The sequence below is a fragment of the Anabrus simplex genome, chromosome 3 (assembly GCF_040414725.1).
Source record: "Anabrus simplex isolate iqAnaSimp1 chromosome 3, ASM4041472v1, whole genome shotgun sequence".
Taxonomy (NCBI): Eukaryota; Metazoa; Arthropoda; class Insecta; order Orthoptera; family Tettigoniidae; genus Anabrus; species Anabrus simplex.
The window spans coordinates 126,972,503-127,000,211 of NC_090267.1; positions in this window are offsets into that span (position 1 = coordinate 126,972,503).

Here is a 27,709-nt window from a genome sequence, read left to right on the forward strand (position 1 = left end):
GTGTGGAGCGAAATATTCGCGGACATGTAGGCCTACGTATATTTTTCATGTGTCAATAATAATACTGATTAACGGGTGCGAAATTTCATTCTTCATTTACGCTAAAAGTAGTAAAATCTTCTATTTACTGGGCGGGTTGGCCGTGCGGTCAGGGGCACGCGGCTGTGAGCTTACATCTGGGAGGTAGTGGTTTCGAATGCCACTGTCGGCAGCCCTGAAATTGGTTTTCTGTGGTTTCCCATTTTCACACCAGGCAAATGCTGGGGGTGTACCTTTATGAAGGCCACGGCCGCTTCCTTGCAACTCCTAGACCTTTCCTATCCCATCATCGCCATAAGACCTATCTGTGTCGGTGCGACGAAACGCAACTAGCAAAAAAATTCTTCTATCTAAGACAGAATTATCATGAAATTCCTAGGATACGTACCCTATCATTATTATATTTTTCACATCGTTGTGCCCAACTAAGGAGCGCGATTGAACTAATTTAGCAGATTAATTTGCTTTCTTCTCTTCCCAAAACCTCTTAGTCCTCTCGCTGTGTTTTTTTCTTCCTTTATTTCGTAAAATGCTCTCATTGTCCTCGCTAAAATACGTCATAACTTCTTCTATACTTCTAATCTCCATTTTCGTATTTGAACTGCCTGCGCCAGTCATGGACAATTATTATTATTATTATTATTATTATTATTATTATTATTATTATTATTATTATTATTATTATTATTATTATTATTATATAAAATCTATTTAAATACATATCTCGTGTAACTATGACTGCTTTTGCTGGGAAGGAATGACATAACCAGAAAAGCAAAAATGTTCCGTTGCCGTGGTCCTGTTTCCATGTCTACGTGCCATGCCTTCTCAGATTCTTGTGACATTTGGGAGTCTTTCCAAACATGATCCATCTCAGTGGAGACAGTGATTGGCCAACGTCCAGATCCTGAGCGAGATAGTAGGTTTTAGCGACACGAGTCAGCGAGCACAGTCGTACTGGAGTAATGAGGAACATGCTCACCCACATTGTAAGAGACGGCGATCGTAATTCAGCACACCTCTGAACCAAGGCAGGGCAGCGTTGAAAGTAAAACTGACCTAAAAACCATGAGCATGTAGTCTAACGCATGATTGCATCAAGAAATCCATTGGTCGTCACAACAATCAAACTGAATATGCGAACACCATCAAACGTCGTTCTTATGTAATGAGCAGGGCGAGGATTTTTAGGCTCTAGAAAAACCCTAAATAGATAGATAAATAGCCACTTAAAATAGCAAAATAGGCACTAAAATGGCAAAAGCAGGCAACAGAAACAAACCCAAATATGCCATCCCCTTAGCATTTAAAATATTCAGCATATGTGAATGATGTCATTTCGTTCTCAGCTAAATGTTTTACTCCAAGGAGCAACTGGTCACCAAAATTAGGAAAAGGTACAAGTAGGTAATAATGATTGCTATTATTACTACAATTGAAGACACGTTTATCTCTTCCAGACAATAACTATGTCAAAAGGACATTTCGAGTGAATCATAGTCAGCACATGTTACAATAGACACCCAGATATTGCTCCATTTTTGAACAGTAAAACTTTGATTTTTTCGGGTAATATGAATTAAGGAAATGACTTTTCCATTTCACTTGAGGTCAGGGGCAGTATGTAAGAACAGCTAGCTCTGCTCGCTCCAACCAGAATCAGAGGAGAGAAAGAACACTGTTTTCCTTTAATCACATTTAAGTACCTGTCTTTGGCAGCTACCGACAAATAATGCATGCTATCAGTAACTATCTGGCAAGATCAGTAACAAAGTAGAGATTTGTTGGAAAATACGATTTAACCCGCGAGTGGTCGCTATATGAGAATCTCTCTCACATCATTTTATATTGTGAGTGTACTTATCGGTGATGCAAGGGAGGTGACTGTTCCCACTTCTAGCTGAGTTGAATACTGTCGTGAGTAAGGTGATTCAGATTTGAAGGGTAAACATCCCCTCCTCTAGTCGGAACAAAGATTCGTACGAGTTCGTGCATCCTCTGTGAGAGGTTCTCTAATCGCGCGATCAGTGGCGTTGGTGTTATGTTGAAGGCGGGAGGGAAACTTTATCTCATTGTAGGCGTTAGTATTTGACTTAAGTCGCACGAAAAACGTTCTCCATTTGCAGTTAGTGATAAATAAAATTATGAGTCGAGGAAGAATGCTGGGTAACGAGCGCTGTTACAAACTCCAGCTAACTTAAATATTATAGAGAAGACCCATTGTACTTTATTGTTGCATTCGTATTGGGTTTGTCAGAAAATTCTATATTAATAACAATGTAATTGGTTTATGTCCCAATAACTACTTTTAACGTTTTTCGCAGATGCCGAGCTGCCGGAATTTTGTTCCACAGGAGTTCTTTTACATGCCAGTAAATCTACGGCTGACGTGCCTGAGAACCTTTAAATACCAGCGGACTCACTGAACCTGCCAACTTTGTTTCAGAGAGCCAGCGCCTTAACTGTCTGAGCCATTCAGCCCGGCACTCTTGTGAATATTACGCACTGACATGTGACTGAACTAATGACTAATTTCCATTGAGTAATAATTTGTTTCTGTAATATACAGCTAATCATTTCATTTTTTTTGTCTAAAATGTAACACAGTATTTGCGTCTCGTTTCAGTCATTCGTTTCACTCTTATGTCCCGCTAAATTATGGAAGATATATTTATTTTAAATGAAGTTTCACGCGTGACTACTCGTGTTACAATTCGGCTAGCGACCACTCGCAGGTTAAAAAAAATGTGTTCTTTTTAGACACTCAACATGCAAACATTTTCAAAATAAGCATTTATGCACGAAATAGGCATTTATTTGGCACTAAGAAACAAATGTATTTCCTTCACAAACTGACTGAAACAGATTTTAGACGTATGAAACTAAAATTCTGGGTTGGGGATAAGAATAGGCATGTATGACGAAATCTTCGCCTTAGTGATGAGCGACATTTTCTTTCCATAACAGTAAATACTATTCAATTCCCTGAACGTGAACTTATATATACATTGTTTTTCAGACTAGTGTACGGATCTGTCATTGGGCAGGAGCAATACATAGACTTCTTCAACTTCGTAAGTCAGAAATATATTTAACAACATTCTGTATTCATATAGTATAGTGTTGGTAATAGCAATAATTATAACATGGCAGGCAAGAAAAGAACATCATGCATGGTACTGTTTATCGTGCTGTGCCCTTCATAGTAGCTACAGTTATTACAAAGAAAAACGTTACAACAAAATAATAAGGAAAAAATCTTCATCGTCATAAAATGTTATTGGTTTTAAGATCCACCAACTGCGTTCAAGATATTAGGAGACACCTAGTTAATGAAATTTGTGTTAATTATGTACTCATATATCTACGAGCACAAGGCGGGTGTATTTGAACACCTTTACATACTACTTGATGCCTTTGCTGGCAGGACCTAGTGTTTACAGTGCACTATGTCGTCTGGTATGGGCTAGAGCTATCTTGTTGCTTTCATTGATTTGTCTCAGCTTTATCCTTGGCTTTGACAAAATGAAAGTGACTGAGGTATGAGTGATACTAGTAACGCCATTCTTTCTGCAGCCAGTCCCTGCTATGAATGGTGTGAAAATATTGCCCATAGGGTCGGTTGGTGCATGCATTTCAGTGGGCTTGGCAGACTGATATGTAATAGCAACTTCTGGCTCGGTGAGGAAAGCAACGGGAAACTACCTTACTCCTCATTTTCCTAGTACGCCTCTTTAGTGATGCCTAGGCCATCTATGACAGCTGATGGCGGAGCTTTTGAGGATCCAACAAGCCTTCGGGATGAGCACTAAACATACAACATACTACTTGACTGAGCCAGGATCGATCCTACAGACTTCAGATCACAACGCCAACCCACGAGAGCCTGAACCACTCACAACACTCAGCCTCGCTTACAATGAAATAATCGATGCTTAAACTATGGGAATTATACTACTACTACTACTACTACTACTACTACTACTACTACCAATAATAATAATAATAATAATAATAATAATAATAATAATAATAATAATAATAATAATAAGTTCAAAAGACATTCTAGAAAGAGATATCTTTAGACACAAAAATCAATTTGGGAGCTACATCAGAGAAACCACAAAAATACAGTACAGACCAAAGTGGTCGGAAGAACGTAAACAAGCCTTCTCGGAAAGAATGAAAGCCTATTGGAACAACAAGAAGACCCCACAGATGATTGGATTAAGATATTTGCGTAACGTCTTCCATATATTTCGAGAATTCGCTAGTAATATTAATAATAATAATAATAATAATAATAATAATAATAATAATAATAATAATAATAATAATAATAATAATAATAATAATAATAATGGAAGCGTGACGGTCTCCTGGTCCCAAAATTTATGTTTATGGCCTTTCCGCGACTTCCATATGATCCAATTGCCTAAAAAGATGTGTGTGTATCGTACATCCCGCTATTCGACAGGTGTTGTGTTGGTTTTCTACTTTAACTCTAGACGAATGGTGAAATATCCTGCAGGACATACCACCTCAAATTGACAGCAAATGGACAAACAGTAAACCTGCTTTCACACATAAAGGGGACAGGCTAAACGTATCCCGAAGTCCTCGATTACCAACATCGCCTAAAGGAAGGGGCAATTTGTCATGGAGATTTCTCGCCTAATTTACAATTTGCTTTACGTCGCACCGACTCGGATAGGTCTTATGGCGTATTGCCTAATTAATACGGGGATTTTTATCAACACTTTGCCATTAAAAGGGTGCACTTCCTTACTTTTAGTAAAAGGTTAAATGATAACATTCAATAAAGAGCACGCTAAACACAGCTTGTTATTTTCTAACACAGCAGTTTGTTGGCAATGTGCGTATTGAAAAATATATATGTAGACCTATGTTGAATCGTTAGACAAGAAATCTTTTATTGTGAAAGTGTATAGAATTCTGATTCTTCCGTACAACGGTCTCCTCAGTCTCTTGTATCAGGTAGCGTTCAGTACCAATCAGAAGTTTTAGATCACCTCGTAAAACAACTGAGTACGTTTTGTCGGGAGACGGGTGCAAGATATTTTTTAGCGTGAATACCTCGCGTGAATGGAGTGAGCTCAAATAAAAATAATACATTCATTCAAATGTAAATAATTTCAGTATCACAACATTAATTTTGTTACGCAGAACTGGTTAACTCAGTGCATTTTGGCACGGTCAGTTATTTTTGTTAACTCCGCACTCGGGAAACTGGCCATTTTCGAAAAGGTTTTCAGTGGTTTCCACTTCATATCCAGGTAAATTCATTCGTAATTCAATTCATAATTCCACGGCGGCATTCTCTATATTCCTTGCCCGTACAATTACACCTACTCCCAAAGACAAGAAGCCCACATCCACTATTGGTGAGAAATAGGCTAGTGTTTAGAGTGCACTATGTCTTACTTTCATTGACTGGTATTAATCCCATCCTTCACTTTGATAACATGAAAGTGACTGAGATATGAGCAATGCTAGTAATGCGGTTCGTTATGAATGTCGAAATGGCACTCACAAGGTCGGTTATGCGTGCATTTCAGTGGGCTTGGCAGATAATATGTAATAGCAACTTCTGGCTCACTGTGGGATGCAATATGAAACTACCTCACTCTTCGCTTCCCTAGGATCGCTCATCACTGACACCAAGGCCATCTATGACAGCTGAAGGTAGAGCCGTTGAGGATCAAACCAACCATCGGGCTGATTACCCAACATACATGTTATATATCAAAAAATAAGGTTCCTAGAAGGAAACCATAATTTAATTTCATCGATTCCGCAGGTTAAAAATATTTAAGCTCTTTAGCCTTCTTCAATCTTGAAATTACCAGCGTTTCGCCCCAGTATAGCAGTGGGCTCGTCAGTTGGATTGCTACACCTTTCCAAGACGCTGGCTCTAGTGTGCCGTTGAGACACCACTGCAAGCCTCTTATGTAGGACAATGAAGTGACGGTGCACTAGGGGTAGCATGTGCCTCCACTCGTATCAATGCCTGCCTTTGGTCTTTATATCAAAAAATAAGACCACTGCTACACTTTTCACAATGGAAAAACAAGTTATATAGGTCACCCTATTCTGTCAAAATGAGTTCTATTTCTTACTAAATCGGTTAACGCGTGTGTTCACCACCCAATCTCAAAATAGACTGGCGCCCGAAAGTGAATACTCGAGAAGTGCGCCGATTTGTCATCGTGACCTTGAATACTTTTGAGAACCGCTCTTACTGGCGGACGCATAAACTCTTGCCCTGCGCAAGTGTATACGCAATTTGCCTGTAACATACACTTATATGTTTCGAAAATGAAATGAAAATCCACAGCCAGTTTTTAGTCATTCGACCGCGTCAGAAATCCAATGATTGAGTTGAGGATAGGAATTGTGCTGGCCGTCGAAGACTGTTGCACTCCTCTAGGGCAATGATTAGTGACTGGCGGATGAAATAAAGTGCTAATGGAGAATGGTGTTGGAATGAAAGATGACAGGAAATACCGGAGTACCCGGAGAAAATCCTGTCCCGACACCGCTTTGACCAGCACAAATCCCACATGGAGTTTCCGGGGATTTGAACCACGGAACCCAGCCGGGCGGTGGCCACGGAGCTTTAGGTTTATATGTTACAATGTTTACATCTGCCCTATGTGAGCAAGAAGACACTTTTCAAACTAGCGTCCCGACTTCAAATATGTAGTCTATTCATGTTCAAATTTCATAAATGTATTTTCATCTGACTTAACATGATGATTTCATGACGTCACATCGTACTATGCAACTTATGTATGTGAATATCCCAAAATTATCTGGAATTTCAAAACGGCTATGTATGTCCTTCCATTAATGCTGTGGGAATTCATCATAGTCGCGTGTATCAGCACCTGAGTGTAAACATTCCCTTACTGTACCTGTAAAACGCGGTTAATTTACATTTAATTGTTGAAATACCTTCCAATGGAATGTCTGGCATTTGAACATGGCAATAAATATCCAGTTGACTTGGTGAGGCACACACTTTTACCGTTGTACACACAATTCAAATTGTGATTTTCCTGTTGTCATGCACTGGTGACAACACATTAGAAACTGGACCTCACTCAACAAAATGTCTAGGAGTATGATATATGTGCAGAATAAAAGTGAAAGTGAAACTACTTGTAGGAACGTGGCAGGCTCTGGTAGCGTACTGCAGCTAATGTGAGAAAAACAATGAAAGCGAGCCCGGTTTAGCTCAGTTTTGAAAACACAAATCTGCAAATTAAAATCAGTACAGCATATTAGGTGAGGCCGCCTAGCGAGGTACTGGTCATCCCCCCCGTTGTATCCCCAGACCCAGAGTCTGAAGCTCCAGAACACTGCCCTTGAGGCGGTAGAGGTGGGGATCCCTCGCTGAGTTCTAGGGAAAAAACCTACCTGGAGGGTAAATAGATTTCGAACGAACAGCTATTTAGTTACAGGCTTTTTTTTTTTCTTTTTTTTTTTTGTGGAGTTGCTTTACGTCGCACCGACACAGATAGGTCTTATGGCGACGATGGGATAGGAAAGGCCTAGGAATGGGAAGGAAGCGGCCGTTGCCTTAATTAAGGTACAGCTTCAGCATTTGCCAGGTATAAAAATGAAAAACCATGGAAAATCATCTTCAGGACTGCCAACAATGGGGTTCGAGCCCACAGTCTCCAGAATGCAAGCTCAAGCTGGGCCATCCCAACCACACGGCCAATTTGCTCGATATTTTCTTGTCTGTACCTCACTATCGAACTATCTAGATGCACATTTAAACAAGTAATTTTGGTGTTAATACTTGCTATGTCATGTCTATAAAACTACCTTTACATCATTCAGTTTGCAGACTGACTTTACCGTACGGGAGTCGGAAGCAACACACATGAAATTAGTGGGACGGGCTGAGTGGCTCAGGTGGTTGAGGCGCTGGCCTTCTGACCCCAATTTGGCAGGTTCGATCCTGGCTCAGTCCGGTGGTACTTGAAGATGATCAAACACTCAGCTTCACGTCGGTAGAAGTACCGGCACTTTAAAGAATTCCTGCGGGGCAACATTCCGGCACCTCGGCGTCTCTGAAAACCGAAAACGTAGTTAGTGGGACGTAAAGTGGGACATTCATTTATTATTTATTGAAGTTAGTGAGAATAACTGCTGGTACACACAGGTGGGAACAGTGGCATGGGGTACTCGGAATAAGGAGATACGGGCTAAGTTAAATTCCATGAATGCAAATGTACGCATAAACTGGCTTCAGTGGTGAGCCGAATGGAGGATGATAGATTATTTAGGATAATAACGTCGATGAAAATGGAAATGAAAACCTATAACCTGTTTTCCAGTCATTGATCGGGTCAGGGATGGAATGAATGAAGCAGATATAGGCTATTAGTACGATGGGGTCGCCACTCCCAAAGTGATTTATTAGTGAATGATAGACGCTATGAAATGATATTGGAGGGTGTTGCTGGAATGAAAGGTGACAGGGAAAACCGGAGTACCCGGAGAAAAACCTGTCCCGCCTCCCTTTGTCCAGCACAAATCTCACATGGAGTGACCGGGATTTGAACCACGGTATCCACCGGTGAGAGGCCGACGCGCTGCCGTCTGAGCCACGGAGGCACAATAACGTCGATATTACAGTAAAATGTTAATTGTACCAAATCCTTTAAGAGCACGTACGCAAATGACAGATCCTTTTCCTTGTTAAAAGAACTATTGAAGCGGAAGGCAGTTGTATAACCTGCCACAAGGTAACCGCAGCCTTCCAACCCAGCAACCCACACGTCCGATCTGATTATTAATCGGTGACCACTCGTGATCTATAGCTGGCCTTGAGATTACTTTCCTCGTTTGTTCAACTGCGATTCATAGTTACATAATTGATAGAAGGTCGTAATGCGTAGTGAATACATGTACAACATGATCGGGGCATTAGTATGTAAGTTATGCTCGGCTTCAGCGGCTATTTCAACATCATCATTCACTCCACTTGGAGCCATTCAGTGAAATAATGTGTGTTCTCTCTATCTGTATCCCTCACACCAATGATGCAGTGCGTGGATACAGAAATGAACGCTTCTCGTGCATTAAACACTTGATATAATTTGCAAGCCAACCACTCTGATAGTCGCTCCTAATAAGGGATACGATTTATCCCCGGATGACTGAAAGAAAATTTATTATTACTGCCTCTTCATCTTTTCGAAGAAATAAGTGATTAAATTAATAATAATAATAATAATAATAATAATAATAATAATAATAATAATAATAATAATAATAATAATAATAATAATAATAATAATAATAATAATAATAATAATAATCATATTGAAACCCCTTTTTCCTTTGTGAAAATCAAATTATGTCCACCTCTGTGGTGTAATGGTTCGTGTGATTACCTGCTATCGCCTGTGGCCCGGTTTCGATTCCCGGCTCTGCCACGAAATTTGAAAACTTGTATGAGGACTGGAACGGGTTCCATTCAGCCATCCTTGAAGTGGTTTTCCATGGTTTTCCACTTCTCCTCCAGGCGAATGCCGGGATGGAACCTAACGTAAAGAAGGCCATGGGCGCTTCTTTCCCTCTTCTATGTCTGTCTCTTTCGAGCTTCCCATCCTCCACAAGGCCCCTGTTCAGCATAGCAGGTGAGGCCACCTGGACGAGGTACTGGTCCTCCTTCCCAGTTGTATCCCCCGACTTGAACTCTAACGCTCCAGGACACCGCCCTTGAGGCGGTAGCGGTGGGATCACGCGCTGAGTCCGAGGGGAAAAACAAATCCTGGAGGGCAAACGGATTAAGAAAGAAAGAAAGAAAATCAGATTATCACAAATATGTCACACGGTCATGACCATCCATCAATGGCTGCTAATTTTAGATAATCATGAACCAAAGACACAACCTGCATCGTTGCTAAGTAACATTGTCCGACCATCATCCATACCTTACATCACAGCCCTCGCGATTGGTAGGGTTACACTTCCGTCACACATTTTGTGACGCTAACTTCCGTAACGCAAATTTTCAAACGATCCCCAGCCAGGAGCATACCTATTTATAATAGCATATCCCAATAAGTTCGATTACATTTACCTACTTTTCATTCAGAATGGCTCTACCAATTTTTGGATTTATAGGATTTATAGCTCTGCAGACATTCTGTTTTCTACAAAGTGCTTTACGTCGCACCGACACAGATAGGTCTCATGGCGACGATGCGACAGGAAACTGCTAGGAGTGGGAAAGAAGCGGTCGTGGCCTTAATTAAGGCACAGCCTCAGCATTTGCCAGGTGTGAAATGGTAAAACACGGGAAGCCGTCTTCAGTGCTACCGACAGTGCGGTTCGAGCCCACTATCTTCCGAATACTGGATGTTGGTCGCCCTTAAGTGACTGCATGTATCGAGTTCGGTGCACAGGTATTTTCAGGAGCCTTTAAGATCATAAAAACAGTTTTCCTAGAAGGTATAATTTAATGAACAGGGATAACACACATTTGGAACATACGACATCTGTACAAAGGAATTTGGATAGGTCACATCAAAATTAGGATGTGTCACAAGCATGGAGAACCAATGCTGAATCACAGCGAGGATCGTAGAATCGCTACTCGTCACCATCGCGTTGAGAACTTCGAAGAGTGAAGATAGACTGTGTCATTTCAAAACTTCGAAGACATGACCAAATTATTCACAGTGTAATTTCAAGTTAATGTAGGGCTATTTCTTACACGTTAAAACGTCTTGTGAACCAAAATCACGGCACCCTAAGTGTTTTAAAATCGGTATTGATTGAACTAACATTCTGCAAGTGAGAATGTTAATGACAATTATTGTAGAACTGGGTCAGGCTTCTTACGCACAAGACCACTGAAAATCCGAAAGGCAATAAGGGAGCAATGCAGATCCGGTTTAACGTTTTGTTTACTGAAATTACAACAATTCTCAGCAGGTTAAAGGCGTTCCTTTATTACTTTCTAGTTCAAAGAGTGATGGCTACAGGATTTCTCTGAGGAACGATTGCGTATGCAACTCCCAGTACCTCCACAGCGAGGTTTCGAGATGAACTATGACCCCGTTCACCTGATCACTTCCATGCTCACGGTTGTTCACACGATGTATGGTCCTTGAACTGATTCAACGTGGATCCTAGTACTTGATTGTATATTCAGATTTAATTATGCTTAATGCGTAATTTATTAGCATCTCTTCTAATGGTATTTTGCTATTTAACCATTACCATTAACGCTGTGTTGAAACACCATAACCGTGAGATCTCCGTAGTCAATGAGTCCTGAGCCTGCTATCTTCTTGAATGGTTAGCCCTCACTGTACAGCTCCATGGCTAAATGGTTAGCATGCTGGCCTTTGGTCTAGTGGGTCCTGGGTTCGATTCCCCGCATGGACGGGGATTTTAACATTCATTTGCTAATTTTAGAGGGCTGGGTGTGTGTGTGCCGTCTTCATCGTTAGAATTCATCACAGGTAGCACGCCGTCTTCACTGATGCGAAGGTCGGCTACACGGAGTGAACTCGAAAGACCTGCGACAGAACTCTTAGGAGGCCACACGCCATTCATACAGGCCTCACTATTATTTTGTCAGCAAAGAAGCGGATACCTGCCGTCGTCCCTAACGCTTGATAACTCCAGCTCATTATTCGAACGGTTCTGTATGAGTTGCGCCGAGTATAATTTGCGCCGTGGAGATTCCCCGCCGGGAGTAGAAGTGGTTTGGCAGCTGTCTTAAGCATCTGCTACCTGCGCTGCACCGCAGGGGGTTATTTCCAAGTTCAAGGAATGTCTGTGAATATCTGTAGTACTGAGATTTTGAAATTAATATATAAAAAATATCATTCAATCTATCTTTTCTGTTACTAGTTGTTTTACGTCGCACCGACACAGATAGGTCTTACGGTGACGATGGGACAGGAAAGGGCTAGGAGTAGGAAGGAAGCGGCCGTGGCCTTAATTAAGGTACAGCCCAAGAATTTGCCTGGTGTGAAGATGGGAAACCACGGAAAACCATTTTCAGGGCTGCCGACAGTGGGGTTCGAACCTACTATCTCCTGTATACTGGATACTGGCTGCACTTAAGCGACTGCAGCTATCGAGCTCAGTATTCACTCTATCAATGTTGGTTTCCTGCATATTTAGAAAACCTGCATTGTATTTATATCAGTGGGTGAAATGTGTATAACTACGTAGTTTGTAATCAGTATTTCAGTCACCGAGCTCGAAAGCTGCAGTCGCTTAAGTGCGGCCAGTATCCAGTATTCGGGAGATAGTAGGTTCGAACCCCACTGTCGGCAGCCCTGAAGATGGTTTTCCGTGGTTTCCCATTTTCACACCAGGCAAATGCTGGGGCTGTACCTTAATTAAGGCCACGGCCGCTTCCTTCCCAGTCCTAGCCCTTTCCTGTCCCATCGTCGCCATAAGACATATCTGTGTCGGTGCGACGTAAAGCCAATAGCAAAAAAAAAAAGTCTTTCAGTCTTATGAAGAATATCCACAGCCTGTTTGTAGCTAACTGATAGGGTCAGGAATAGAATGGATGAAGGATGAAATACCGCTAAAGGAAGAAAATACTGCCGAATGTGAGATCTGACGTGCTTTTGCGGACAAAGATTAATGGATGGCAAATGGAATGTAGCGAATTTGTTGAATAAAGAATGACCAGTGAAAACAGAAAAATCTGTCTCATCCTACGTTTCCCCGACATGCACCCCTTATGAAGTGATAGGGCTCAAGAATGAACCATAGCTACTAACAAAGAAAGGAAATTGTCTGCCCCGGCGAGGCCTGTCGCATTCCCCTGGGTATGAAAGATTAATAAATGACAAATGAAATTGTTTCAAACAGTGATGCTGATATAAATATGAAGAAATCAGAAATAACATTTTGAACGCCAGCTTTGTCCAGCATAAACGCTATCTAAAGTTATCGTAGATTTAACCCCCGGAGCAGTGATGGGAAGCCTACGTTACATCAGCGTCATGAAGAAGCTTTTTTAATCTTAACAATAACTAAAATTTACAGTTTTCCGTCGCAAATGTTCATTCTATCAGGGTTGTTTCATTATGTCTTATTGAGACGATCTCCGTTGAACTTAAAACAGCCGCTTAAGTATTACTTGAATGATTTGACATTATTTAACAAACCAAGTCTACCAATACAGAAAGCGGCCATTCGGCCTTGTCATCCTTATGAAAACTAATGCCTATATACATGATTTAAATTTTCGGTAGAATTATAACCTTGTCAGTGTCTTAAACCTAATATTTACATTGCATATTTGCAAAGTAAGCACCGTTGAATGAACGGTTCAGTACTAAATGTCTAATCCAGTTGGAGGATATGACATGTTTCTGATGAATTTCTTTACATTACCGCTTTCCAAATAGACCTCCGTTGTTCTCAAGATCCTTTGGTCTAATTGCACGTAACTTCTTTTTTTTCTTTTGCCCTCAAAATGAAGTTCATTCCTGGCAATCTTAAAATTCGAGCTTTCTGCTTCGGATTTGAGACACCAAAAGAGATCTTTAACTTCCCTGTGGAATTCCCAAACAAGACCTCTAGTTCCTAGAATGATTAATGAGCACGGCGCAAGTTATACTGATTTTAACATGGCGCAACTTATACTCGGCGCAACTCATACGACACCATTCGAACAGCGTCTCCCTGGCCTAGTTGGAGGTACTGACCAGGATACCAACCTCTAGGATTTTCTAAGACACTACCATTATGTCAAACCTCTCTTCCAAAACGCAGCCTAATACAACTGGTCATATACGGTCAGAGAGAAGGGAAACGTGAGCGAGCGCGGGGGGGCGGGGGGGGGGGTGAAGAGATTATCCTTGGCGTGGAAACTCACACAGTGGTTCGATATTCACAATTCGGCAACTCTAACACAGGAAACAGGAAACACAAAAATGACCTATTGCTGGCCGCCAACCTACCGTGAGGGGGCGGTGGCACCAGAAAGAAAGGAAATTAGTTCTTACATATTAATAATAGTAATACGAGCGGGGAGGATTGGCTCTCACGGATGAGCCGCTCGCCTTCTGACCCCAACATGGCAGGTTCGATCCTCGCTTACTCCAGTCGTATTTGAAGTAGCTCAAATACGTCAGCCTCGTATCTGTAGATATACTGGCATGCAAAAATAAAAAACTCCAGCGCGACTAAATTCCGGCCCCTCGGCGTCTCCGAAAGCCGTGGAAGTAGTTAGCGGGGCGTGAAAATCAATATATAATTACTGTTAATAATAATAATGTCATTTGCTTTACGTCCCACTAACTACTTTTACGATCTTCGAAGACGCCGAAGTCCCGCAGGAGTTCTTTTACGTGCCAGTAAATCTACTGACACGAGGCTGACGTATTTGAGCACCTTCAAATACCACCGGACTGAGCCAGGATCGAACCTGCAGAGTTGGGGTCAGAAGGCCAGCGCCTTAACCGTCTGAGCCACTCAGCCCGGCAATAAAACTGTATGTCTAACCCTTGTCCTATCGGGCGAGTTGGCGAGGGCCGCGCAGCTGTGAGCTTGCACCCGGGAGATAGTGGGTTCGAAACCCACTGTCAGCAGCCCTGAAGATAGTGTCCCGTGGTTTCTCATTTTTACACCAGTCAAATGCTGGGATTGTACCATAATTAAGGTCATGGCCGGTTCCTTCCCACTACTAGCTCTTTTCTATCCCATCGTAGCCATAAGACCTATCAGTGTCGGTGCGTCGTTAAGCGAGTTGTAACAAGAACATAACCCTTGTCCCGTTTCACTACGGGTTCGGGTATGAAATGAGATGAATCTTGGAGGCAAGTTTTTACGACCGGATATCCTTCCTGTCGTCAACCTCATCATAGGATTTAATGAAGTGAAATGAATAAAGTGATACATGATAATGGGAAGGGAGAGGTTGAAACCCGGTGGTCCCTAACGGAGAAAGAAGTAGTAATAATAATAATAATAATAATAATAATAATAATAATAATAATAATAATAATAATAATAATAATAATTTAGCAGGTTGACTACAAGTTTCGCCTCACGATTCTGTGAGCTTTTATTCCGGAATTATGAGTTAAAACCGCACTCTTGGCAGCCCTGAAGATGGATTTCCGTGATTTCTCACCTTCAATTCAAGCAAGTACAGGGACCGAATTAAAACGACAGTCACATACTTCCTTTTCTTTCCCATCGTGACCACCATACCGTCCACAATACAGACAATCGATTAAAACAGATAATAATTATTGATAGAAATACACATAATACCAGGTAATAACCGTTTTATTCATGGAAAAATTTATAACACATATTAAAAAGGAGAAGTATATTTGAGAACAAAGTATGCATATTTATCTGGATATTTTGAATGTACTAACCTGTTGATAAGTTGTTGAAAAAATTACAAATTAGATGCTTATTACCGAATTTTTACATAGTTTATAACATTGAAAATTAAATCCAAGTTTTAATTTTTGAAATTACGCGACACACCTTCGCTGTAAATTTGGGACTGCTCTGTTCTTGAAGGTCGTCTTTCACGGTTATTATTTTCAGGAACAATCGTCATCATTGATCTGTAATCTGTCTTAGAAAGAAAAGGGGATCAGGATCTGTTTCCTTCCCTACTTATTGTTAGAAAATGTGGTTAGGGTTTTAAATAATTTTCATTCTTAAGACTTTTGGAAAATTGAAGAAAAAATATTCTCACACTCCCTAATCAAGAAGCGGACAGCAGTAAAATGCCAAACTGTTTCCACGACGCTTTCAATTAGCTTTCCTCACCAATTGAAAGCTAGTTCAGAAGTTTCGTAATAATATTTCAGTTGGAGGGTAGCTCCTTCATCATGCTTAAAGAACCAGCAACATTAAAAACAAAAACAAAATATGTTAAAGTATTCGTGATGATATGTTTTCAATTAAATTCTGTAAAGTGCATGATAGATAATTTTAAAGCCCATTTAAAAGATTTCCAGCACCTATGACAGTGCCTATTTTCAAAATATTTCAGTGCATTTTTGCCTGCCTGTTTAACAATTTTTAGTACCTACCATCTGTTATCTCCTTATTACGCCTAGTCGATAACATTATTGGGCCGATGACCTTAGATATTAGGCCCCTTTAAACAACAAGCATCATCATCATCATCGCCAATATATCATAACTTTTTATGAACAGTGAATGACTGCTTACAAGGGGCTGAAATTTACATTAAAGATAATACAGTTTGATAGGTGACTAATCGGGCATATCTACTGAGGTCAGTCGATTGTTATACAATACTTCTGAGTCACGGTCCTGGGTTTATAAACCAGATAGAGGTTGAATATGGAACATGAGGTCATTTCCAGTAGACAGAGTTTCGAAAGAGTTTGAAATTACACGTATCGAAGTAGTCTCTGTCCAGCATATACTTGTTCTGAAATTTCTTATCCACGTGCAAGTTACGGTCTAGTAACTCAGGAATTCCTACCGTGAAATACAACATGAGACTAGTCATTAATAAAATAAACTCATAAAGAGACTTTTGCCAGTTCAATTGCAGGAAAGAAATGTCGTTGTGCATAATACACCAAATAATCTATGTTACTTAATCACAATTGATCTGAGATATCATACGGATAATATCTGAGTCATATAATAAGGAAGTAGTCTATACTAATAATTTGAAGTCGAAGAGTAGCGCTCTATAAAGGTAGATGTACGAATGAAAATAGATTTGAATGAACTACTATGCTTTTCCATGGACCATAGGAATTAAACCTTCGTACCGTAGAACATTATTGGATTAATCTGCGCCCAAAGCGTACTACAGCTTGAAAGAAACGATTACATTGTGTAAAAAAACTGGCCAAGACAAAACTGAAAGTTACTGTAATAATACATCTGGTAGAGAGCATGAGTGACGAAGATTATCTGATGATCTTCGATCAGAGAGTCTTGAAAAACTTTTTGTCTTACCTGTGCTCTAAGAGAATGGCTGGAGTTCAAGAAAGTACCAAAACCTGTATAATTTGTTGAAACAACTCAACATTGTACAAAGAATGAAAACTAGAAAACCCTAAAAAGCAGCATGTGTGGCCGTCCAATTTGAAAGACCTGAATGGAGAGAACGAAATCGGGTCACGTAGCTGTCAGCTGGCGTTCGGGAGATGGTGGGTTTGAACCCACTGTCGGCAGCCCTGAAGATGGTTTTCCGTGGTTTCCCATTTTAACACCAACAAATGCTGGGGCTGCACCTTAATTAAGGCCACGGTCGCTTCCTAACCTTATTTTGTCCTATCCTATCCCCTCGTCGCCATAAGACGAGCCTGTGTTGGCGCGACGCAAAGCAAACCATTGTTAAAAATCCTTGAACGAACCCATCTTCTCTGTAGATCCAGCAATCGATGGCAAGCTAGACTGCTGAAATACTTTCGGCAACTCGAGGTCCGCGATTCCTGGATACAAGCAGCAAGAAATACAGCAACTGGAGGTTGGCGCATAATTTCAGGGTCTTTGATAACAAGTTTAACAAATACAGAGAATATCGTACCTAAAAAGACCCCTAAAAAGTGAAAAATTCTCGAAATATTTCAAAGGTACCGAGGTTTAGGGGTTGGTAACAGCAGCTCAGAGACCAAATAGCATAAGTGAACCTTCTTAATTTCACCCGGTGAGAAACAATTCTACAAAGCGATGATCGTAGATTTAAATGTTCCCAGAAAGACCAAATGAATTTTTAACATCTAACGTTGATAATGTATTAAGGGAAGTTTGTTAATATGTATAAAATAACAATGTTGTCCGTACACTTCAAAATGTTGCTCCATACTCCGTTCTAATCTGATATTAGGTATAGAAAAGTTGAAAGTAGATTCAGATCAGTTTTGTGTGTATCTCTGTTTGTTTGTTTGTTTGTTTGTTTGTATGTTTGTTTGTTTGTTTGTTTGTTTGTTTGTTTGTTTGTTTGTTTGTTTGTTTGTTTGTTTGTTTGTTTGTTTGTTTGTTTGTTTGTTTGTTTGTTTGTTTGTTTGTTTGTTTGTTATGGCATTTCGGGTCTACAACTCAACACAGTTTTTCGAAACTCTGTATTCAAGTTCAGGAATAGAATAGACCTACGTATTTGTAGGCCTATATGGTGGAGTAGAAATAATTGTGAGAAATGAAACAGGAAATATCAAAGTTCTCCTTTAATTAAAGAGAAAACTCTCCATAATAGAAGATCAAATCATAATGTTAGGGTGTGTTTCATGCCCTTTTACCTCACGGGGAATATTAACGGAGATATTCACGATTATTCAATTTTTCACACACTTCCAAATATTATTCGGTTGCCTTGGTAACTAGTTAACTGGCGATGTGTATAGTCGTTGCTGTTGTGATAACATTTATCAATAATCCGTCAGCAACGGACTGTAAATACAGCTAGCTGATTAAAAGGAGAAGACCTTTGAAGTGTTCCTATGGCTGGCAGAGGATAAGGTACATGCTAGAAATATAGTACTCAGTAAATTATCATTAGTCTGAATTAAATGGAAGTCGTTGCAGTACATATAAATACGTATCAAGATTAATTGAAGTAATGCAGTTACATTGTATAAGGTACATTACATAGAGACCATGTTTTTAGAGGCAAGTGTATTGACATCTAAAGTACTGTATACAAACGTTAAATACATCTACTGGAAAGAAATAATATCTACAGGATGGTCTGAAATAACGTGAACGGGGTACGTGAGCGTTACAGGGTTGGTCATACTGATAAATAATTTGAAAGACCTAATTCGATATCTAGTGAGTTTTTCATTAACCAATCCAATCGCTTCGCGGGTCAATTCAAGCCTGCACGTGGCTTAAGTCAGGCTTGAGAACCATGCCAAGAAGTCAACATCAAACACGTGGGTGTCACCGTAGCTTATTTGCTATGCACGATTCCGTTAGCTCGGAGGTCCGTGTTCATTTTTTTTTTGCTAGTTGTTTTACGTCGCACCAACACAGATAGGTCTTACGGCGACGATGGGACAGGAAAGGGCTAGGAGTGGGAAGGAAGCGGCCGTGGCCAAATTAACGTACAGCCCCAGCATTTGCCTGGTATGAAAATGGAGAACCACGGAAAACCATTTTCAGGGCTGCCGACAGTGGGGTTCGAACCTACTATCTCCCAAATACTGGATACTGGCCGCACTTAAGCGACTGCAGCTATCGAGCTCGGTGGTCCGTGTTCAAATCCCTCCCCTGGTGCTATAAAGCTGGTCGTAAGCTGCATGCGTTCTTAGCAACACCCCCTCACAAACCCTATTTGACTAGCTTCAGCAGGTGATAAAATGACACCGGCACGGGATAACGAATTCAATTTTTAATTATTTGTCAGTACGACCAACACTCTAACACTTACATACCCAGTTCGTGCTGTTTCCCACCACCCTGTACGTACTGATCTTACAAAATAAATTTTCTTCCTTTAATTTGACAAATGATATCTCATTACAATGACCACGTGACACTTATAAAACAGTTTCCTTGGCACGCAAAGGCCCTTAATAGACTTCCAGTGAAATAGTTTCTTTTTTTGCGTTTTATAAGAGAGCAACAGTTTGCCAAGAAGGATCGAACAGAAGCGATAAAGTAAAAGAACGTGTCAGGAGTAAGGACAACCAATGACTGTTTCATCTGCGGTCTCGTGTCTGTACGTATCTGAATAGGTACGATTCATATAACACATCTACTCCACCATCAAAGTTGTTATATTCTAAATTCAAAGTGACTACCGTGGTTCAAGAAACATTCTTACCGAGCTCGATAGCTGCAGTCGCTTAAGTGCGGCCAGTATCCAGTAATCGGGAGATAGTGGGTTCGAGCCCCACTGTCGGCAGCCCTGAAGATGGTTTTCCGTAGTTTCCAATTTTCACACCAGGCAAATGCCGGGGCTGTACCTTAATTAAGGCCATGGCCGCTTCCTTCCAATTCCTAGGCCTTTCCTATCCCATCGTCGCCGTAAGACATGTCTGTGTCGGTGCGACGTAAGGCAAATAGCAAAAAAATAAAAAATTAAAAAATAAACATTCTTATTATGAGAATACCTTTATTCATTCTTAACTCAGCAGCAGCACAGAGTTGATCTGGAGAAGAAAAGTACATAGGAGCCAACAAGTCCCTACATGAAGGAAATATACTGTGTTTATGGGAACATTGGATTTGTAGGGTTAATAGCAGATGCTAGAAGAACTATTGCGAAATTGTTACTGGATAATTGTAAACATTACAACATTAATATTAATTTAATATCAAATATTTATAACTACATTGAAAATATTATCTTTAATGCGGAACCACTTTCACTGGCATTAGAGAGGAATTGTCATGGTAGTGCTGTTTAGGATAGTGGTGATGAAGCCATGATTTCACGGGTAACACATAGAAGACTCTACTTTCCGACAATTGAGAATATTTATTTCCGTATGACTTTATATGTATTTGCAATATTACCCTCACCCCTGGAAGGGTAAACTATGCGACCCACTCAATGAGCTCGGGATCTTTGTACTGGTTACCGTCGAAGGTACAGGAGGAATTGTTGTGTCTCGGTGTAGTTGGCCTATTCTTAAAATTTGGTTAGATAACGACAGGGCCGTTCGTCATAGAACTCGACAGTTGTGATAATTTCGACCAATTAGGCCTATGTCAGATTTGACACATTTGTAAATATATCATTACAATTTTCTGCTTCATAAATATTGCTTGACAGACAAAATATATTAACTTATAAAATTTAAGGAATTTGTCTCAAAAACGGGACAATTGTATATTAGGCGCGACACTTATATGCCGGACCTAAGAAGTTTACTGTATTACACTCTATATGGCTCTAAAGAGCAACATTGACTGAACAAATGTCATGGGATAGCGGAGCACTGATGCGCAGGTGTGTTGTCTGCGCACCACGCGCCCCCTGTGCCAGCGGCAGTTGTATAGGAGACGTTGTGAACAGTGGCTGTGCATGTGACAGGTGTAACATGGAACGTGGTCGTGAGCTGACACCGTTCGAACGGGGTACGGTGGTCGGTGCTATTTCAGAAGTGGTGCGGGAATTCGGCTTCACACGACCAACCGTGTCCAGGGTGTATCGTGAATGGTTGAATGCGGGTGTCATCGTCCACAACAGACGAACGACTGGCCGTCCAGCTACCCTCGATGACCCTGACCGGCGACATCTGAGACTGATTGTCAATAGTGGCAGACGGGCAACCGTTCAACAAATCACGGCTCAATTCAACACAGGCCGTGCTAGACACGTCTCCCTGTGGACAATCCGTAGGAACATGGGTGCCACTGTTATCCCAACATCATCGGGCAGAACGACGCGCATTTGTCGCCAGTCACCAGGGATGGACACTGGAACAATGGCGTAACGTGATATGGTCGGACGAATCACGATTTCAGCTGCACCATGCCGATGGGAGGCACCATGTCTGGCGCAGACCACATGAAGCGATAGATCCCGCCTGCCTCGAAGGTGTGATCCAGGGTGCTGGTGTCTCTTATGGTCTGGGGTGCATTTTCCTGGTATGGAATGGGCCCCCTAGTTGTTCTGGAAGAGACTTTGAATGGTACGCGGTATGGTGAGCTGCTCGGAGACCATCTCCACCCATTTTTGGCCTTCCAGCGCCCAGACGGTTCTGCGGTGTTTCAAGATGATAACGCACCGCCACATCGCTCCCACTTCGCCCGAGAATGGTTCCAGAAACATGCAGCTGAGGTCCAATTTCTGCCACGGCCACCCAGGAGCCCCGATATGAACCCTATCGAGCATATCTGGGATGTCCTGGAAAGCTGGCTCCGTGCCATGGATCCTGCACCCACGAACAGACCAGCATTGGGTGCCGCTCTGCAAACGATTTGGTATCAGCCGCGTCCAGAGGACTACCCGGGACTTGTCGACTCACTTCCACGGCGTCTCACTGCAGCTCTCAGGGTCAGATGAGGCCCCACACGCTATTAGGTGACTATCCCCTGACATTTGCTAAGTCAGTGTATATCGATCATTGGATGCGACGAGTAGTCACTGAAATTGAAGGTTAGGTTCAATCATATGCCTAAAAACCTGACCTTGTCCTATTCAAATTTAATCACTACTCTCACTACTGCTGTTACTGGAGTTCATTTTCCACAAGAGAATTTAAATCACAAAACATTCACGAAAATAAACTCTTTGTTACATATACATTACAGGTTACATATGAAGGATAGATTGCATGTCACATCTCCAATAGCAATTACACAAATTTGTAAATATGTCAAAAAGTAATGGCATATATCCGTTTCATAACAATATATGTAGCCTACAATTCGACAAAGTTGACAGATTTTTACCTCTTAGTCGAAAAGTTTTAAGAACAGACATTTGTTAAATTGTCGTACAAATCTACAAAATTGACAAGACAATTTTGTAAGCGTGTAAGCTTTTATAAAACAGGAAATTGTCAATATGTAAACCTGTCTGACAATTTCCTGTCACCTTTCACCTGTAAAAATGGAACTTTTACGAAATAGGGCCCAGGTCGAGGAAACGGTATAGGCCCCTGGACATGTAACATTTTTCGTATATTATTCCTGTGGAAACGTTTGCGTCTATTTTGAAATGCAGTTGTGATCAGCCTTTATTTTAAGGGGTATTTTACACGACCTTCATAAGTTTGACCTTGTTACCTCTTGATTATCCCTTTATAATTCTTCTTACGTGTTTCACTTCGAAAGTGCAGTTTGGGATTAGCCACACGCATATGTATATATTGGCTGTTGCACTATTTAAAATTCGATCTTTCATGCTGTGTTTCTTAAAAAAATTTATTTATAATAGATATTCCACCACTGTGCGAGCAATTCCTCGTATCCCACAATCCACTTCTTATCTATTATTATCTTCCTCAAGACTGGTCACGCCTCGCAGTCGCAAATGGATGTCGATGGCTTACTTCTAAAACCTAATATGTCCCAATGTTCTTCCTACCCATTATATTCCTTAACAGTGCCACAGTCGATCACAATAATTTTCATTGTGTTAATATTCCTGTCCTAATGTGTAAAAGAAAATAGACTTACCATACCGCACTGTAGGGATGTTGTTTGCAAGCGAAGTTAGGCACTCCTACGGTATAATATACACTGTCTGCAAAAAAGTTAAGCACCAAAAGGAGTGGTTGAAAGTGAATGAAACTACAAATGCTGAAAGACCATGTGTCTTTATTGAACTGATTACAAAATGGGATGAATGAGACAAGACCGTAGGCTGTTACATGTAGAATGTTGGCGCCAGGTCAGTAAGGTGTCGCACAAACTCCCCACCACCTTGCCTCAATGCATGCCCTTATGCGGTTTGGAAATGTGTCAGACAACCATTGGATTCTCTTCTGAGACACGTTCGTCCACAGTTGTTGGAGCTGTCCCTCCAGATCACACAGGTTGGTACTTGGACAGAGTCCCCTTCCAATGTCGTCCTACATGTGTTAAATGATGGTAGGTATGGGATCTTGCTGGCCACGGGGGGACCTCAACATGCCCTAGGACCGAGCTCGATAGCTGTAGTCGCTTAAGTGCGGCCAGTATCCAGTAATCGGGAGATAGTGTGTTCGAGCCCCACTGTTGGCAGCCCTGGAAATCCCGTCAAAGTCTGCACTGTTAGACGTGACCTGAACGCTAATCCTATGGCTCCCCACACCATTATGGAAACCATTTTCACACCAGGCAAATGCCGGGGCTGTAACTTAATTAAAGCCACGGCCGCTTCCTTCCAATTCCCAGGCCTTTCCTCTCCCATCGTCGCCATAAGACCAATCTGTGTCAGTGCGACGTAAAGCAAAATAGCCACAAAAAACATGCCCTAGGCAGTCCATAGACACACGTGCTGTGCGTGGATGTGCATTATCTTGTTGGAACACTGTCCCAGGGTGGTGTGCCGTAAGGGGTAGAAAGTGCGGATATAGAATGTATGCGACGTATCGCTGTGCCGTCAAAGTCTGCACTAGTAGACGTGACCTGAACGCTAATCCTATGGCTCCCCACACCATTATGCCAGGGATTATGTATTTGTGTCTTTTCACAATACTGGCAGGATCTTCCCTCTGCCCACGACGTCACCAAACTCGCACACGATGGTCATCGGAGGGTATGGTGAAGTGGGACTCATCACTGAACGTGATGCGACGCCAGTCGCTCTCTGTCCATGCCTCCCGGGCAAGGGACCACCCCAAAAGCAGGCGTTGGTGTTCTGGTGTCAACGGCAACCGATGCATGGGGCGGTAGAACACCAATCTGGTGGATGCGAGTCGTCGAGACATTGTGTGGGAACTCTCAGGAAGTTGTAGATGACGGGTGCCGAAGTTATGTGATCCCACAATGATTGCCACGCTACGACGGTCCTCCATTGGGGTGGTGTTTCTTGGTGGACCAGAACCTTCACGACGTGACTGAGTGCCCTCATGTACCCACTGAGTCCAACAACGGGCCACTGTGACATCTGAATGGCCCACATGCCTGACAATTGCGCGATTCGACCAACCAGCCTCATGCAGTCCCACAATGTGGCCTGTGTCAAATGCTGTCAGGGATCGAGGGATCGCGGGTGCTTCGTACCGTATGCAGTGCTCTCTGCACGTTTTGCTTAACTGTCTGACTCACAGCTGTACTGGTAACAACTTCTGAAGAACAGAACGGTGTCATCGCGAATGCATTCTGGTGGGCATTCTACACATTACAGATCCTTGCAAATCTAATCACTTACTCACACATCAATGCATGTATACCGAAATGGTATAATATTGGACCACTTCTTCTAGGTGCATAACATTTTTGTCAGGCATTCCTTTAAGGCCAATTTTTCTTTACACATAACCACAGGATCATGAGCACAACGAATATTTTTCTGATGGACTGCATATCCATGTGTGGCTGGGAGGCGTGACTAGTCTTAAGGAAAATAATAGATAGGAAGAGCGTTGTTGGATGCGAGGTATTTCTCGCGCAGCGAAGATGGGCTTTTGTATCTTTGGCGATCAGCTCGATCTTCGGCAACTTGGTAGCTTATTCCTCTATTCCCTGCAAACACTCTTACGATGTAGACCACTCATATGGCTGCAATTATCAGCCATTAAACACAGCAACGTCATCGTATAATTCAAAAACAACGAAGTCCAGAAAGGCAACGACTAAGGTCGCAGCAATAATGGATATTACTATATTTTAAGACTAACTGGTAATAAAATAATATGCAATGACTTACAGTACATAGAATGGAATTCACTGAATTCAATTAACAAACTGATTGATTAGCAATTTTCCGCCGTGAATTGTGAAAATAATCAACTATGCCAGTCATCAATATCTGTTCAATGGATGAAATATGAATTTCCGAAAAATCGTCCAAATAGAACCGGTGTAAATTGGATCTGATAGTTTATTATAGCACGAAATAACTTCAATGGTTAACCGGATATAAACCATAAGGGAGACTGCGTTATTGGAAATTAATTATTGGCTATGTGACAGCATCATCTGCAGTTCAAATATTTAATTAAACTCAGTATCATACAGAAAAGTAGGTTACCTGTGATTTATTTGCAGTTCTCTATTCCCCCACTATTTATTGAAGAGTTAATGCAATATACAATGGCAGCTTAATTAGATCACAAAAATATAACCGCGTGTGCGAGGTCATGCTTGCATTAGTTTTATTCTGATGCATTAAAGTGACAATATGCCACAAATTATATTACATTTATGGAATAAACATTCTTGCTATTCGTTTAAAAATGATCTCTTATATTATGTAGACGAGGTCATGTATTAAATATCACTAACTTATATTACATTTCCCAGCTCCTTGCTACAATGGTCGAGGACTTTGGTTTAGAGGGTACCGGGTTCGATATCCTGTACGGTCTGGTTAATTCTTCTCACTGGGGTACTGGATGTCTCAATACACTCCTCTTTATATACACACAATACGACACAGAAACACGTAACAGTGAGTACATCCCTCCAGAAAGGCTTAGAGTCAGGAAGGGCACCCGGTTGTAAAACATGGTCAAGCCATTCACACTTGCGAACCCACCAGGGTGTTGGAAAAGGCATAGTGAAAGGAGAAGAAGAAGATCAAGTGTTATTACACTGTTCTTATTTTTCTCTGATTATAAGATTTTCCGAAATCAGTGAAAGAGTACATTTTTCCTCTTCATATTCATACAACACACCACAGTAACTGTATTTCGACGTAGAATATGTCTGAGTTAATTCCGTGTATATCAGAATTTCTTCGATAATTTCAGAATCGTACATCTACCAAATACATAACTAATTTGAAAATCTGCACGTCTAAAGAATCTACGTAAATAGCTTTCTAGGTCAAATGGCATAATAGTGATAGGTGGCCAGATCGCCATTTTGTGTTGAAATCAAAGCTCAGCGTGTGACGTAAAATTAATATAATTTGGGACCGCAATGTATTAAGGCGTGCCGAAAGGTGGTCATTTGTCTCGTTAACGTGATATGTATGAATACCTTCAGTACCATTCGTGATAAAACGTGACTAGTTGCTGTACAATTGTTGAAAATTATGTGAAATTTTCGAATTCGTCTCAAGAAAGGCACATGCCGACTACAAACAATAATATATATGCATATATATAAATATAGGAGTAGGGTATCCGGTGTAGAATCTACGTAAATTGCTTTCTAGGTCAAATGGCATAATAGTGATAGGTGGCCAGATCCGCCATTTTGTGCTGAAATCAAAGCTCAGCATGTGACGTAAAATTAATATAATTTGGGACCGCAACGTGTTAAGGCGTGCCGAGAGGTGGTCATTTGTCTGGTTAACGTGATATCTATGGATATCTTCAGTACCATTCGTGATGAAACGTGGCTCGTTGCTGTACAATTGTTGAGAATTATGTGAAAATTTTGAATTTGTCTGCAAGGAAGGTACATGCCGACTAAAAACAAAAACATGTGTGCAGCTATATAAATAAAGTTTTAGGGGGTACGCTGTATGTAATTTCGTTCATTCCTTTATTTTTTTCAAATATTTATCCGTTTATAGGTCAACTCAAGACGGTATCACTGATTTTTAGCTTTCGTATCTGTTTGTCTGTGTGTTCCAGCATCACGGCAGAACGGCAAAATAGATCTCGACCAAACCTCATATTTAGAGAATACTAACACCGCAAAATGTTTTGTTATGCATATCAATTGAAAATCACGGAACAGATTGAGGTTTTATAGGGAGAACACACGTGTTATTTGATATTTTCTCAAATACTACTGATTTTTTGCAAATTATTTAGACTACATGTGAAATGTCCCTTCATTTAAAATGTTTTTGTTATATCCATAATTTCCTTTCCTCTTCAAAGAAAGCAGAAAATTACTATTTTCTGTGTGTCCGTGCTCTGTCGCAGACCGACAACGAACCTTCGGGTTACCATGGCAACGTCTCTGGCTGCTTACTAGCAGGGAAGTAACGTAATACCATTTTCGTCATCGTTCCTGTAAACTCGTTGTTCGTTGGGTAGACGTCGGTGGAAACGTCAAGCTGCCATTCTGCGGAATATTCACGGAATACCGTCGGAGGTTACAGTCATCTTCGAATAGCACTAAA